This window comes from Eubalaena glacialis, chromosome 8 (genome assembly GCF_028564815.1).
Source record: "Eubalaena glacialis isolate mEubGla1 chromosome 8, mEubGla1.1.hap2.+ XY, whole genome shotgun sequence".
NCBI lineage: Eukaryota > Metazoa > Chordata > Mammalia > Artiodactyla > Balaenidae > Eubalaena > Eubalaena glacialis.
Window position 1 is genome coordinate 58,704,712 of NC_083723.1, and position 11,914 is coordinate 58,716,625.

The 11,914-nt window shown below is 36.8% G+C and overlaps 1 long non-coding RNA gene across 3 annotated transcripts in view; it reads left to right on the forward strand.

The window, feature by feature from the left end:
- Nucleotides 1-11,914, forward strand: part of LOC133096220 (uncharacterized) — a 77,598-nt gene that overhangs the window by 1,363 nt on the left and 64,321 nt on the right. The gene's annotated exons all lie outside the window — the stretch shown is intronic.

The following is an 11,914-nucleotide window of genomic DNA, read 5'->3' on the forward strand; positions in this document are numbered from 1 at the left end:
AGAGATGGCAATCTCTGTGAGCTCTAAAGTTGTTGGGATTTCCTCAGGCAATGAATGATCAGACATATTTGGATAACAAAAGTGGAAGATGAAAAAGTAGAAGGAAATACTTCCTTGATGAACCAGAGTTGCATACAGACATTTGCACCTCAGCAACACAACAAGACCTGAAAAGTTGAAATCCATTCACTGTCTTTACAAGAGAAAGGAAGGTCTAGAGAAATGCCCAGGCAGGAGGAAGTATGAAGTCTTCCCTTGTCATGAGACTTTCCTAAGCATGAATGATCACAGTGTTTGCTCAATGGGAAAATTTGGGGGTGAACGGTGTCAGTGTGATGAGCTTGACCTGAGCAGAGCCAGGAATTTTTTCTCTTCCTATCTGAAATATTAGAACCTTCGATTTTTAAAAATGTCTTCATATTTGAAAGTTGCTAAGAGAGTAAATCTTGAAAGTAATTACCACAAGAAAAAAAAATTGTAATATTGTATAGTTACAGATGGTGCCTAGACATAGCGTGGCGATCATTTTGCAGTGTCTACAAATATTGAATCATTATGTTGTATACCTGAAACTAATATAATGTTGTATGTCAATAATACTTCAATTGAAAAAGATAAATTTTTTAAAAATTTAAATAATATTATTCAAAGGAGAAGTCCCACTTTGAGTCACCAGCAAAGAGTGGGCTGAACACTGTGTTGGAAATTATAGCCTTTACAAACACTTTCCACATTTCTTTGCTGTGATTTACTCTTTCCTGGTGTTATTGTAAATTGAAAAACTCATTATGCAATTTTGATTTTTCCTATTCTGTCATTGGTGTCCAAAAACAAATATAGTGTCTCCTCAGTCTGAAGTTCTGTCCTGTTAAATATTCGAATAACCAGCTCTTTTTTTTTTTTTAATTTGCTCATCAGTCTAATAATTAGTTCCTTAAAAAGAATTTCCTTTACCACTCACATCTCTAAGTTTTGCCTCTTCATTAGAATTTAAATTATATAAAAGCAAGAACTTTGAATCTTCATATGATACCTTCTAGTGACTGTCTAGAAAAATATCTGGCACAAAATATGTGCTCGACATTGATTTGGTGAATGGATAAATAATCTGAACTCTTTTTTAGCGCACGGAGCTGAAACCTGAATTTTGCAGTTGGTGAAATAACAATGATCAGTTTGGCTTTCTCAATAAATATTGATTAGGTAAATGAAATATTACAAATGGTATTTTCTGTGAAGATTGAGAAAGGACTCTGACGACTACATGTGACGATGTTGGATTGCCAGGGCTTAAAAAGTAACCTAAAAAAAATCGTGCAGGGTTTTATCACGAGTCCTTAAATAACTCTGTTATATAAGGAGCTTATTTTTTTTCAATTTTAAGGCTTTATTAAAATATACATTACCACCACCAGATAAAAGATTCACATCTAAATTTGTGCAGCACAAAACACAAAATCTGACTTTAACACGTTAGTGTGTATTGAGGAAAAAAATCAGGTTTTCTGTTGCTAATGAAAGTACTATAGAATTAAAATAAAAGTAATTGGATATTTTTTAGAAGTCTTTACAGCTGAAATGCATTATGCAAATTACTCTCTACTTCGTGAAGATGCTACCAAATAATCTGAACAGGTGTTAAAACATCTGGGTCTATTTAGCAGCACAGATGAAGCCTGGATTGTCTAATGCACTTTTCTTGTTTAACCTTAATTAATCCTTGCAGGGTCTCTGTGAGGTAGGTCTGTATCAACCTTGTGGTATGACAGTTACAAAAAGGCAGATGCAGAGATAAAGGGCTCATGATCACCCAGCACACTGGAAGCCAAAGTGAGTTTGGAAATCCAGAATTTCTGATTCTACCTTGGATACTGTTTCAGGGAATTGGATTACAACTAGGAGGGACTGTTCTTTACTTGAGGTTTTAAAAAATCTGATTAATATCTACATCCAGAATTTTACCTGGATGCGTTCCCTATTTTCCATTTTGCAAAATTGCAGTTAAGCCAGAGGCAAAAGCTTCCACAGGGCAATCCTAGTTATCTTTTTGACCTGAGTGGAAACATGATTTGAGATTTCACATGGAGGCCAATTTTGTAAGAATTTCCACTAGTCTGTGGACTGTAATAATTGGGTTATTTGGATGAGGTTTGGCAAAGCATCTACTAGACTAACTGAATGAGGTTTCTGGAGCTTTGCCATTTTGGAGCTATCCATTTTGTTCTTTGTTCTACCTCATTATAAAATGGGCTATTGAAATTGGTTTGTTTGTTGGTATGTCAGCTTTTTCTTTTCTTGGTTTTTTTTTTCTTTTCTATTCTTTACATCTGAGCACTTAATTTAATTGAAAGCAAGCTCTTCAGTCTAAGTGGATAACAAAACATCCCTTTGAGGAGGAGGAAATAGATGATAAAATCTGTGTTACTAATTTTTTTCAGTAGTTTGGAGGAATTCCTTTTCCATCCTGTGTATGTGTTTTTAAGACCCTGTTAAGTTCATAGTTCCTTTTTCTTTTCTTGTTTGAATAGAAAATCATTCTCTTTAATCCCACCTGAGTTTTAAAAATGTATTATTGAACTGCCGAGTTCAGGAATTCAGTGGCCTGTTGTACTGAATGGAGATATGTATGACCTGATAGTAAAAGAATGCTATTCAAAGACATTTCCGCCTGTTTGTTTCTTGGATCAGTTACTGTTCACATAAATCTGGAAAAAAGCCAAACTATGTAAACAAATTAAGAGCTTTAGTATCCCAGTGGGAATATCCATAAATTGTACCATAAATCAGGAATTTAAGATTAAGTGCAATATGCTATAATAAGATAGCAGAGAGAATCAACTATAGACCAAATATTCTTGGCTCTGATTTGAGAATCTTAAAGGATATTAAAAGATTTGGATTAATCATGGAGTTATGCATAATATTACTCCTTCCCAAAGCTATATGTGTTGCCTAAATAGAATTTTATTTTTATTTTACTAACTTCTAAGTGTGGCTTAGTATCAAACCTTCAACTCTGAAGCCACTCTTTTATATTCTTTTAGCACACAAAATATATATAATGTCAATTATCTATCTTTACAGTTAATAAAGAGTGAATGAACCTCTTTACACATCTGCATAAATCTGTGAATACAGTAAAGGACAGTTTGATAGGTTGGGGATTTTTCCAGTAGAGCTTTTTTGATACACACTCTTCTCTTCTTGCAACTCTCTAGTGTATGAATTGAAAATTGTGGTCTTTTCGATTTTTTTGAACCAGAGTTAAAACTTAAATGTAAACCTTTCTCTTAAGAAAGACCCCAAAATTTAATTCCCCCATTATGATGTCTTATTAATTTCTTCTTGATTGTGTGTGTGTAGAGGAAGAATGAGAATGTAGAGAAAGAGAAAAGCAATATACACATATACACATATTTTTATGTCAACATTTTCTTGAAAGAGTTGTTCTAAAACAATTGCATTGTAAGCTTATGTTTTGTATGCACATACAAGAAGAACTTGTAGAGATTAGGTATTACTGATTTAGCCAGGTTTATCTCAAATTGGGAAAATAGAGAAAATATGTTGTACATATTTATACATAATAAATACATATTCATAATTATATACAATTAACAATACTCATTGGCAATGCAGATTCAACGCAATTTTTGTGATTGTACAACTTTAATATTGGTGACTTCACTAGCCTGTGATGTGAAAATGATTTTACACGCTTTTTTTCTAAACCCAAATTAAAACATGAACCCACGTGGTTTCTGTCAGAAACTAACCTGACTCACAGTATCCTCCCCAGCAATTTCATGCATGCTGTAGACTAAGTACCTTAGTTTCTTTCACCCTTTAGTTTTCATCTTGTCAGCACGCTATTATTACCTTCATGAGAAAACCAGTTTCCTGGGCACGGCCGTCTGCAGTCTGAAGCATCCCTGTGTGTCCCACAGCAGCCCCCTAGGAGGGACTGTACTTGCGTTCAGAGTATCGGTCTTAAATGCTCTTCCAGCTCACTCAGAGAGCTTGATTACAGATGCATGCAGTTCCAGGAGGTAGAGGCTGGACTCTCCCTGAAACTGCAATCATGTTTTTGTTGCTACAGGGACATGTGCTACCACTAAAGAGAAGCAGAGGGAGGGAGGCCTGTCTCCGCTTGGCTCTCTGCCAGAAGCACTGTAGATTCCTGGGTGTTTGGGCCCAACTACACCTGGATCATACAGCAAGCAGTGTCTACTCTCTACTATATCCCCATCCAAAGGACTTAGCTTATTTCTTGTATTACGATTAGACACTCCCCAGAATGGGTGATAGCGCTGTCATCCATTCACTTCAAGAGAAATAGTGTGAATATTGATACATTTCCCAAGGTCTGGATTTTTTAGTCTCAGCCATGGTCCACTTGTAACACTCTCAAAAAGATTCCCCCCCCCCCCCCAAATAGCTCATATCTACCTGGGAGAAATATATTTTTTTTAATTAATTTATTTTTATATATTTATTTTGTGGCTGCGTTGGGTCTTCGTTGCTGCACGCGGGCTTTCTCTAGTTGCGGCGAGCGGGGGCTACTCTTCGTTGTGGTGCGCGGGTTTCTCATTGCAGTGGCTTCTCTTGTTGCGGAGTGCGGGCTCTAGGTGCGCGGGCTTCAGTAGTTGTGGCTTGCAGGCTCTAGAGAGCAGACTCAGTAGTTGTGGCTCACGGGCTTAGTTGCTCCACGGCATGTGGGATCTTCCCGGACCAGGGATCGAACCCGTGTCCCCTGCATTGGCAGGCGGATTTTTAACCACTGTGTTCACCAGGGAAGTCCCCTGGGAGAAATATGTTATGAGCCTTGAATAAATTAAAGAAGACAATTATACAAAGTAACACAGGAGTGGACAAAGTATGTAAAAGACTGCTTTTTTCCTTTGTGATCTTTATTATGGTAAAAGAGTATTTTGGAGACCAACTAGTTATTCAGTAGTAATTACCATTAAGTGTGTTTTACTTTTTGCCATATAGATTTTGCATATCTGATGTAACTTTCTTGAGAACACAGTTTTCCATATTTTATAAAAGAGCTGGAGGCTCCTAGAGGCCAAGTGAAGATCCTACGATCACATAGCTTGTAAGTGGCACAAGCAGGACCACAATCCTGTATTTTTTAATTCCCCCCTACACGGCTTCTCATCAATAGGATCTAAATGTTATCCTAAATTACAATAAAAAATGATCAATAATAGATACATTGATAAAAATTTTAGAATCTATTTATTCAGTTGTGTATTTTTGTTTTGATTCTCATTCTTCTATGGGCTTCAGGCCAACTGTCAGAGTTAGTCATTAACAGTAGATGTGTATCTCCTGGTATTAAGATGAGAACTACCTAGCAGACCACATCCTGGTCCCTAATTATTGAACATCTCTTATGTTCAGGATCTCTGGGTCCTATGGAAATTCTACAAGGAGATAAAGGCATATTCTACAAAGAGATAAGGCAGGATGCCTATTCTCTTTGACACTTTTTCTAGAAAGGTGAGAAACAAATGAAAATCATGGCAATGGAAAGTGATATGGTAAAAGTGAAATTAGTGGTATCATTATCTTTCTTTGGTATTCACATAGCATGTTCATTACCAATTATATTTTATATTGAAATGTTTTCTTTATACACCTCTGTTCACTTTTAAGATGAAATCTTCTTGAAGCTAATCGTTAAATTTTAGTCCTCTGGTTAACTCCAGCTTATATTAAATATAATGGTAATCTGCTAAGGTCCCTTTCAGGTATAAAATTTAATTTCTGTCTAGCAGCAGTATCAACAATCCTTTAGTTAAGCCTTTATCTGTTGGGATATAAATTGTCAAGTTTAGTTTACAGCCTGGCTGAGCAAGAGAGAATATATAAATCAAATGATATCTAAGAATCCATTGAAGCATATGTAATATGTTAGAATCTCAATTTATAAATTCATATGTCGAAAAATATCTATTTTTTTAAAATCAACTCACCCCTGATTTCAGGCCCCAATCCTGTGCGGTTGGAATAAAAGTCAACCTCTGGCATTGTTCAGGCTCCTCTTGCATCAGGGGTGTACAAAGAACCTGGATCTCAAGAAGCAACAGAGCATCAGAACTGCCCCTCTAGTCCTCAGCCATCACTCCTCACTGTCCCTAAAAAGCCAGCCATCAAGACTAGCAAAATGACCCAGGTCCCTGTATCCTTTTTTTAAATGTTGATTTGAGAATATAGTAGTCCATGCCTATTTTATTTTGTTTTTACATATATATGCATTCTTTTTAAAATATTCTTTTCCATTATGGTTTATTATAGGATATTGAATATAGTTCCCTGTGCTATACAGTAGGATCTTGTTTATCCGTTCTATCAATACATACGGTAGCTTACATCTGCTAAGTCCGGCCTCCCACTCCATCCCTCCCCCAGTACCCTCCCCCTTGGCAAACACAAGTCTGCTCTCTATGTCTGTGACTCTGTTTCTGTCTCATAGATAGGTTCATTTGTGTCATACTTTAGATTCTACATATAAGTGATATCATATGGTGTTTGTCTTTCTCTTTCTGACTTACTTCACTTAGTATGATAATTTCTAATTGCATCCATGTTGCTGCAAATGGCATTATTTTGTTCTTTTTTATGGCTGAGTAATATTCCATTGTATATATGCACCACATTTTCTTTATCCATTCATATGTCAGTGGACATTTAGATTGTTTCCATGTCTTGGCTGTTGTGAATAGGGGTTCTATGAACATTGGGGTGCATGTATCTTTTCAAATTATAGTTTTGTCTGGGTATATGCCCAGGAGTGGGATTGCTGGATCATATGGTAATTCTATTTTTAGTTTTCTGAGGAACTTCCATACTGTTTTCCATAGTGGCTGCACCAACTTACATTGCCACCAGCAGTGTAGGAGGGTTCCCTTTTTTCCACACCCTCTCCAGCATTTGTTATTTGTAGACTTTTAATGTTGGCCATTCTGACCAGTGTGTGATAGTGCCTCATTGTAGTTTTGATTTGCATTTCTCTAATGATTAGTGATGTTGAGCATCCTTTCATGTGTTTGTTGGCAATCTGTATATCTTCTTTGGAGAAATGTCTATTTAGGTCTTCTGCCCATTTTTGGATTGGGTTGTTTGTTTTTTTGATATTGAGCTGCATGAGCTGCTTGTAAATTTTGGAGATTAATCCTTTGTCAGTTGTTTTGTTTGAAATATTTTCTCCCATTCTGAGGGTTGTCTTTTCGTCTCGTTTATGGTTTCCTTTGCTATGCAAGAGTTTTTAAGTTTCATTAGGTCCCATTTATTTATTTTTGTTTTTATTTCCATTTCTCTAGGAGGTGGGTCAAAAAGGATCTTGCTGTAGTTTATGTCATAGAGTGTTCTGCCTATGTTTTCCTCTAAGAGTTTTACAGTGTCTGGCCTTACATTTAGGTCTTTAATCCATTTTGAGTTTATTTTTGTGTATGGTGTCAGGGAGTGTTCTAATTTCATTCTTTTACATGTAGCTGTCCAGTATTCTCAGCACCACTTACTGAAGAGGCTGTCTTTTCTCCACTGTATATTCTTGCCTCCTTTATCAAAAATAAGGTGATGGGGTTGAAAAGAGGGAGACGCAAGAGGGAAGAGTTATGGGGATATATATAGCTAATTCACTTTGTTATAAAGCAGAAACTAACACACCATTGTAAAGCAATTATACTCCAATAAAGATGTTAAAAAAATAAAAAATAAGGTGACCATATGTGCGTGGGTTTACCTCTGGGCTTTCTATCCTGTTCCATTGATCTATATTTCTGTTTTTGTGCCAGTACCATACTGTCTTGATTACTGTAGCTTTGTAGTATAGTCTGAAGTTCAGGAGCCTGATTCCTCCAGCTCCGTTTTTCTTTCTCAAGATTGCTTTGGCTATGCGGGGTCTTTTGTGTTTCAATACAAATTGTGAAATTTTTTGTTCTAGTTCTGTGAAAAATGCCATTGGTAGTTTGATAGGGATTGCATTAATCTGTAGATTGCTTTGGGTAGTAGAGTCATTTTCACAATGTTGATTCTTTCAATTCAAGAGCATGGTATATCTCTCTATCTGTTTGTATCATCTTTAATTTCTTTCATCAGTGTCTTATAGTTTTCTGCATACAGGTCTTTTGTCTCCTTAGGTAGGTTTATTCCTAGATATTTTATTCTTTTTGTTGCAATGGTAAATGGGAGTATTTCCTTAATTTCTCTTTCAGATTTTTCATCATTAGTATATAGGAATGCAAGAGATTTCTGTGCATTAATGTTGTATCCTGCTATTTTACCAAATTCATTGATTAGCTCCAGTAGTTTTCTGGTAGCATCTTTAGGATTCTCTATGTATAGTATCATGTCATCTGCAAACAGTGACAGTTTTACTTCTTCTTTTCTCATTTGGATTCCTTTTATTTCTTTTTCGTCTCTGATTGCTGTGGCTAAAACTTCCAAAACTATGTTGAATAAGAGTGGTGAGAATGGGCAACCTTGTCTTGTTCTGGATCTTAGTGGAAATGGTTTCAGTTTTTCACCATTGAGAATGATGTTTGCTGTGGGTTTGTCAAATATGGCCTTTATTATGTTGAGGTAAGTTCCCTCTATGCCTACCTTCTGCAGAGTTTTTATCATAAATGGCTGTTGAATTTTGTCAAAAGCTTTCTCTGCATCTATTGAGATGATCATGTGGTTTTTCTCCTTCAGTTTGTTAATATGGTATGTCACATTGATTGATTTGTGTATATTGTAGAACCCTTGCGTTCTTGGGATAAACCCCACTTGATCATGGTGTATGATCCTTTTAATGTGCTGTTGGATTCTGTTTGCTACTATTTTGTTGAGGATTTTTGCATCTATGTTCATCAGTGACATTGGCCTGTAGTTTTCTTTTTTTGTAACATCTTTGTCTGGTTTTGGTATCAGGTTGATGGTGGCCTCATAGAATGAGTTTGGGAGTGTTCCTCCCTCTGCTATATTTTGGAAGAGTTTGAGAAGGATAGGTGTTAGCTCTTCTCTAAACGTTTGATAGAATTCGCCTGTGAAGCCATCTGTCCTGGGCTTTTGTTTGTTGGAAGATTTTAAATCACAGTTTCAATTTTAGTGCTTGTGATTGGCCTGTTTATACTTTCTATTTCTTCCTGGTTTAGTCTCAGAAGGTTGTGCTTTTCTAAGATTTTGCCCATTTCTTCCAGGTTGTCCATTTTATTGGCATATAGTTGCTTGTAGCAATCTCTCATGACCCTTTGTATTTCTACAGTGTCAGTTGCTACTTCTCTTTCATTTCTAATTCTATTGATTTGCGTCTTCTCCCTTTTTTTCTTGATGAGTCTGGCTAATGGTTTATCGATTTTGTTTATCTTCTCAAAAAACCAGCTTTTAGTTTTACTGATCTTTGCTATCGTTTCCTTCATTTCTTTTTGATTTATTTCTGATCTGATCCTTATGATTTCTTTCCTTCTGCTAACTTTGGGGTTTTTTTGCTCTTCTCTTTCTAATTGCTTTAGGTGTAAGGTTAGGTCTTTTATTTGAGGTGTGTCTTGTTTCTTAAGGTAGGATTGTATTGCTATAAACTTCCCTCTTAGAACTGCTTTTGCTGCATCCCATAGGTTTGGGGTCGTCGTGTTTTCATTGTCATTTGTTTTAGGTATTTTTTGATTTCCTCTTTGATTTGTTTAGTGATCTCTTGGTTATTTAGGAGCATATTGTTTAGCCTCCATGTGTTTGTATTTTTTACAGATTTTTTCCTGTAATTGATATCTAGTCTCATAGCGTTGTGGTCAGAAAAGATACTTGATATGATTTCAATTTTCTTAAATTTACCAAGGCTTCATTTGTGACCCAAGATATCTATACAAATATATATCTAGCCCAGAGAATGTTCTTGAGCACTTGAGAAGAGGTTTTGGATGGAATGTCCTATAAATATCAATTAATCCATCTTATTTAATGTATCATTTAAAGCTTGTGTTTCCTTATTTATTTTCATTTTGGTTGATCTGTCCATTGATGAAAGTGGGATGTTTAAGTCCCTTACTATTATTGTGTTACTTTCGATTTCCCCTTTATGGCTGTTAGCATTTGCCTTATGTATTGAGGTGCTCCTATGCTGGGTGCATAAATATTTACAACTGTTATAGCTTCTTCTTGGATAGATCCCTTGATTATTATGTAGTGTCCTTGTTTGTCTCTTGTAATAGTCTTTATTTTAAAGTCTATTTTGTCTGATATGAGAATTGCTACTCCAGCTTTCTTTTGATTTCCATTTGCATGGAATATCTTTTTCCATCCCCTCACTTTCAGTCTGTATGTGTCACTGGGTCTGAAGTGGGTCTCTTGTAGACAGCCTATATACGGGTCTTGTTTTTGTATCCATTCAGCCAGTCTGTGTCTTTTGGTTGGAGCATTTTATCCATTTACATTTAAGGTAGTTATCAATATGTATGTTCCTATTACCATTTTGTTAATTGTTTTGGGTTTGTTATTGTAGGTCTTTTCCTTCTCTTGTGTATCCTGCCTAGAGAAGTCCTTTAGCAAAGCTGGTTTGGTGGTGCTGAATTCTCTTAGCTTTTGCTTGTCTGTAAAGGTTTTGACTTCTCCTTTGAATCTGAATGAGATCCTTGCTGGGTAGAGTAATCTTGGTTGTAGGTTTTTCCCTTTCATCACTTTAAAGATGTCCTGCCACTCCCTTCTGGCTTGCAGAGTTTCTGCTGAAAGATCAGCTGTTAACCTTATGGGGATTCCCTTGTATGTTATTTGTTGCTTTTATCTTGCTGCTTTTAATATGTTTTCTTTGTATTTAATTTTTGATAGTTTGATTAATATGTGTCTTGGCATGTTTCTCCTTGGATTTATCCTGTATGAGACTCTCTGTGCTTCCTGGACTTGATTGACTATTTCCTTTCCCATATGAGGGAAGTTTTCAACTATAATCTCTTCAAATATTTTCTCAGTCCGTTTTTTTTTTTCTCTTCTTCTTCTGGGACCCCTATATATTTGAATGTTGGTGCGTTTAATGTTGTCCCAGAGGTCTCTGAGACTGTCCTCAATTCTTTTAATTCTTTTTTCTTTATTCTGCTCTGGGGTAGTTATTTCCACTATTTTATCTTCCAGGTCATTTATCCATTCATCTGCCTCAGTTATTCTGCTATTGATTCCTTCTAGAGAGTTTTTAATTTCATTTATTGTGGTGTTTATCATTGTTTGTCTGCTCTTTAGTTCTAGGTCCTTGTTAAACGTTTCTTGTATTTTCTCCATTCTATTTCCAAGATTTTGGATCATCTTTACTATCATTACTCTGAATTCTTTTTCAGGTCGACTGCCTATTTCCTCTTCATTTGTTTGGTCTGGTGGGTTTTTACCTTGCTCCTTCATCTGCTGTGTATTTCTCTGTCTTCTCATTTTGCTTAACTTACTGTGTTTGGGGTCTTCTTTTCACAGCCTGCGGGTTCATAGTTCCTGTTGTTTTTGGTGTGTGCCCCCAGTGGCTAAGATTGGTTCAGTGGGTTGTGTAGGCTTCCTGGTGGAGGGGACTAGTGCCTGTGTTCTGGTGGATGAGGCTGGATCTTGTCTTTCTGGTGGGCAGGACCGCGTCCAGTGGTGTGTTTTGGGGTGTGTTTGAACTTAGTATGAGTTTAGGCAGCCTCTCTGCTAAGGGGTGGGTTTGTGTTCCTGTCTTGCTAGTTGTTTGGCATGGGGTGTCCAGCACTGGAGCTTTCTGGTCGTTGAGTGGAGCTGGGTCTTAGCATTGAGATGGAGATCTCTGGGAGAGGTCTCGCTGGTTGATATTACGTGGGGCCGGGAGGTCTGTGGTGGACCAATGTCCTGAACTCGGCTCGCCCACCCCCGAGGCTCAGGCCTGACACCCAGCCGGAGCACCAAGACCCTGTCAGCCGCATGGCAGTGGATGTGGCAG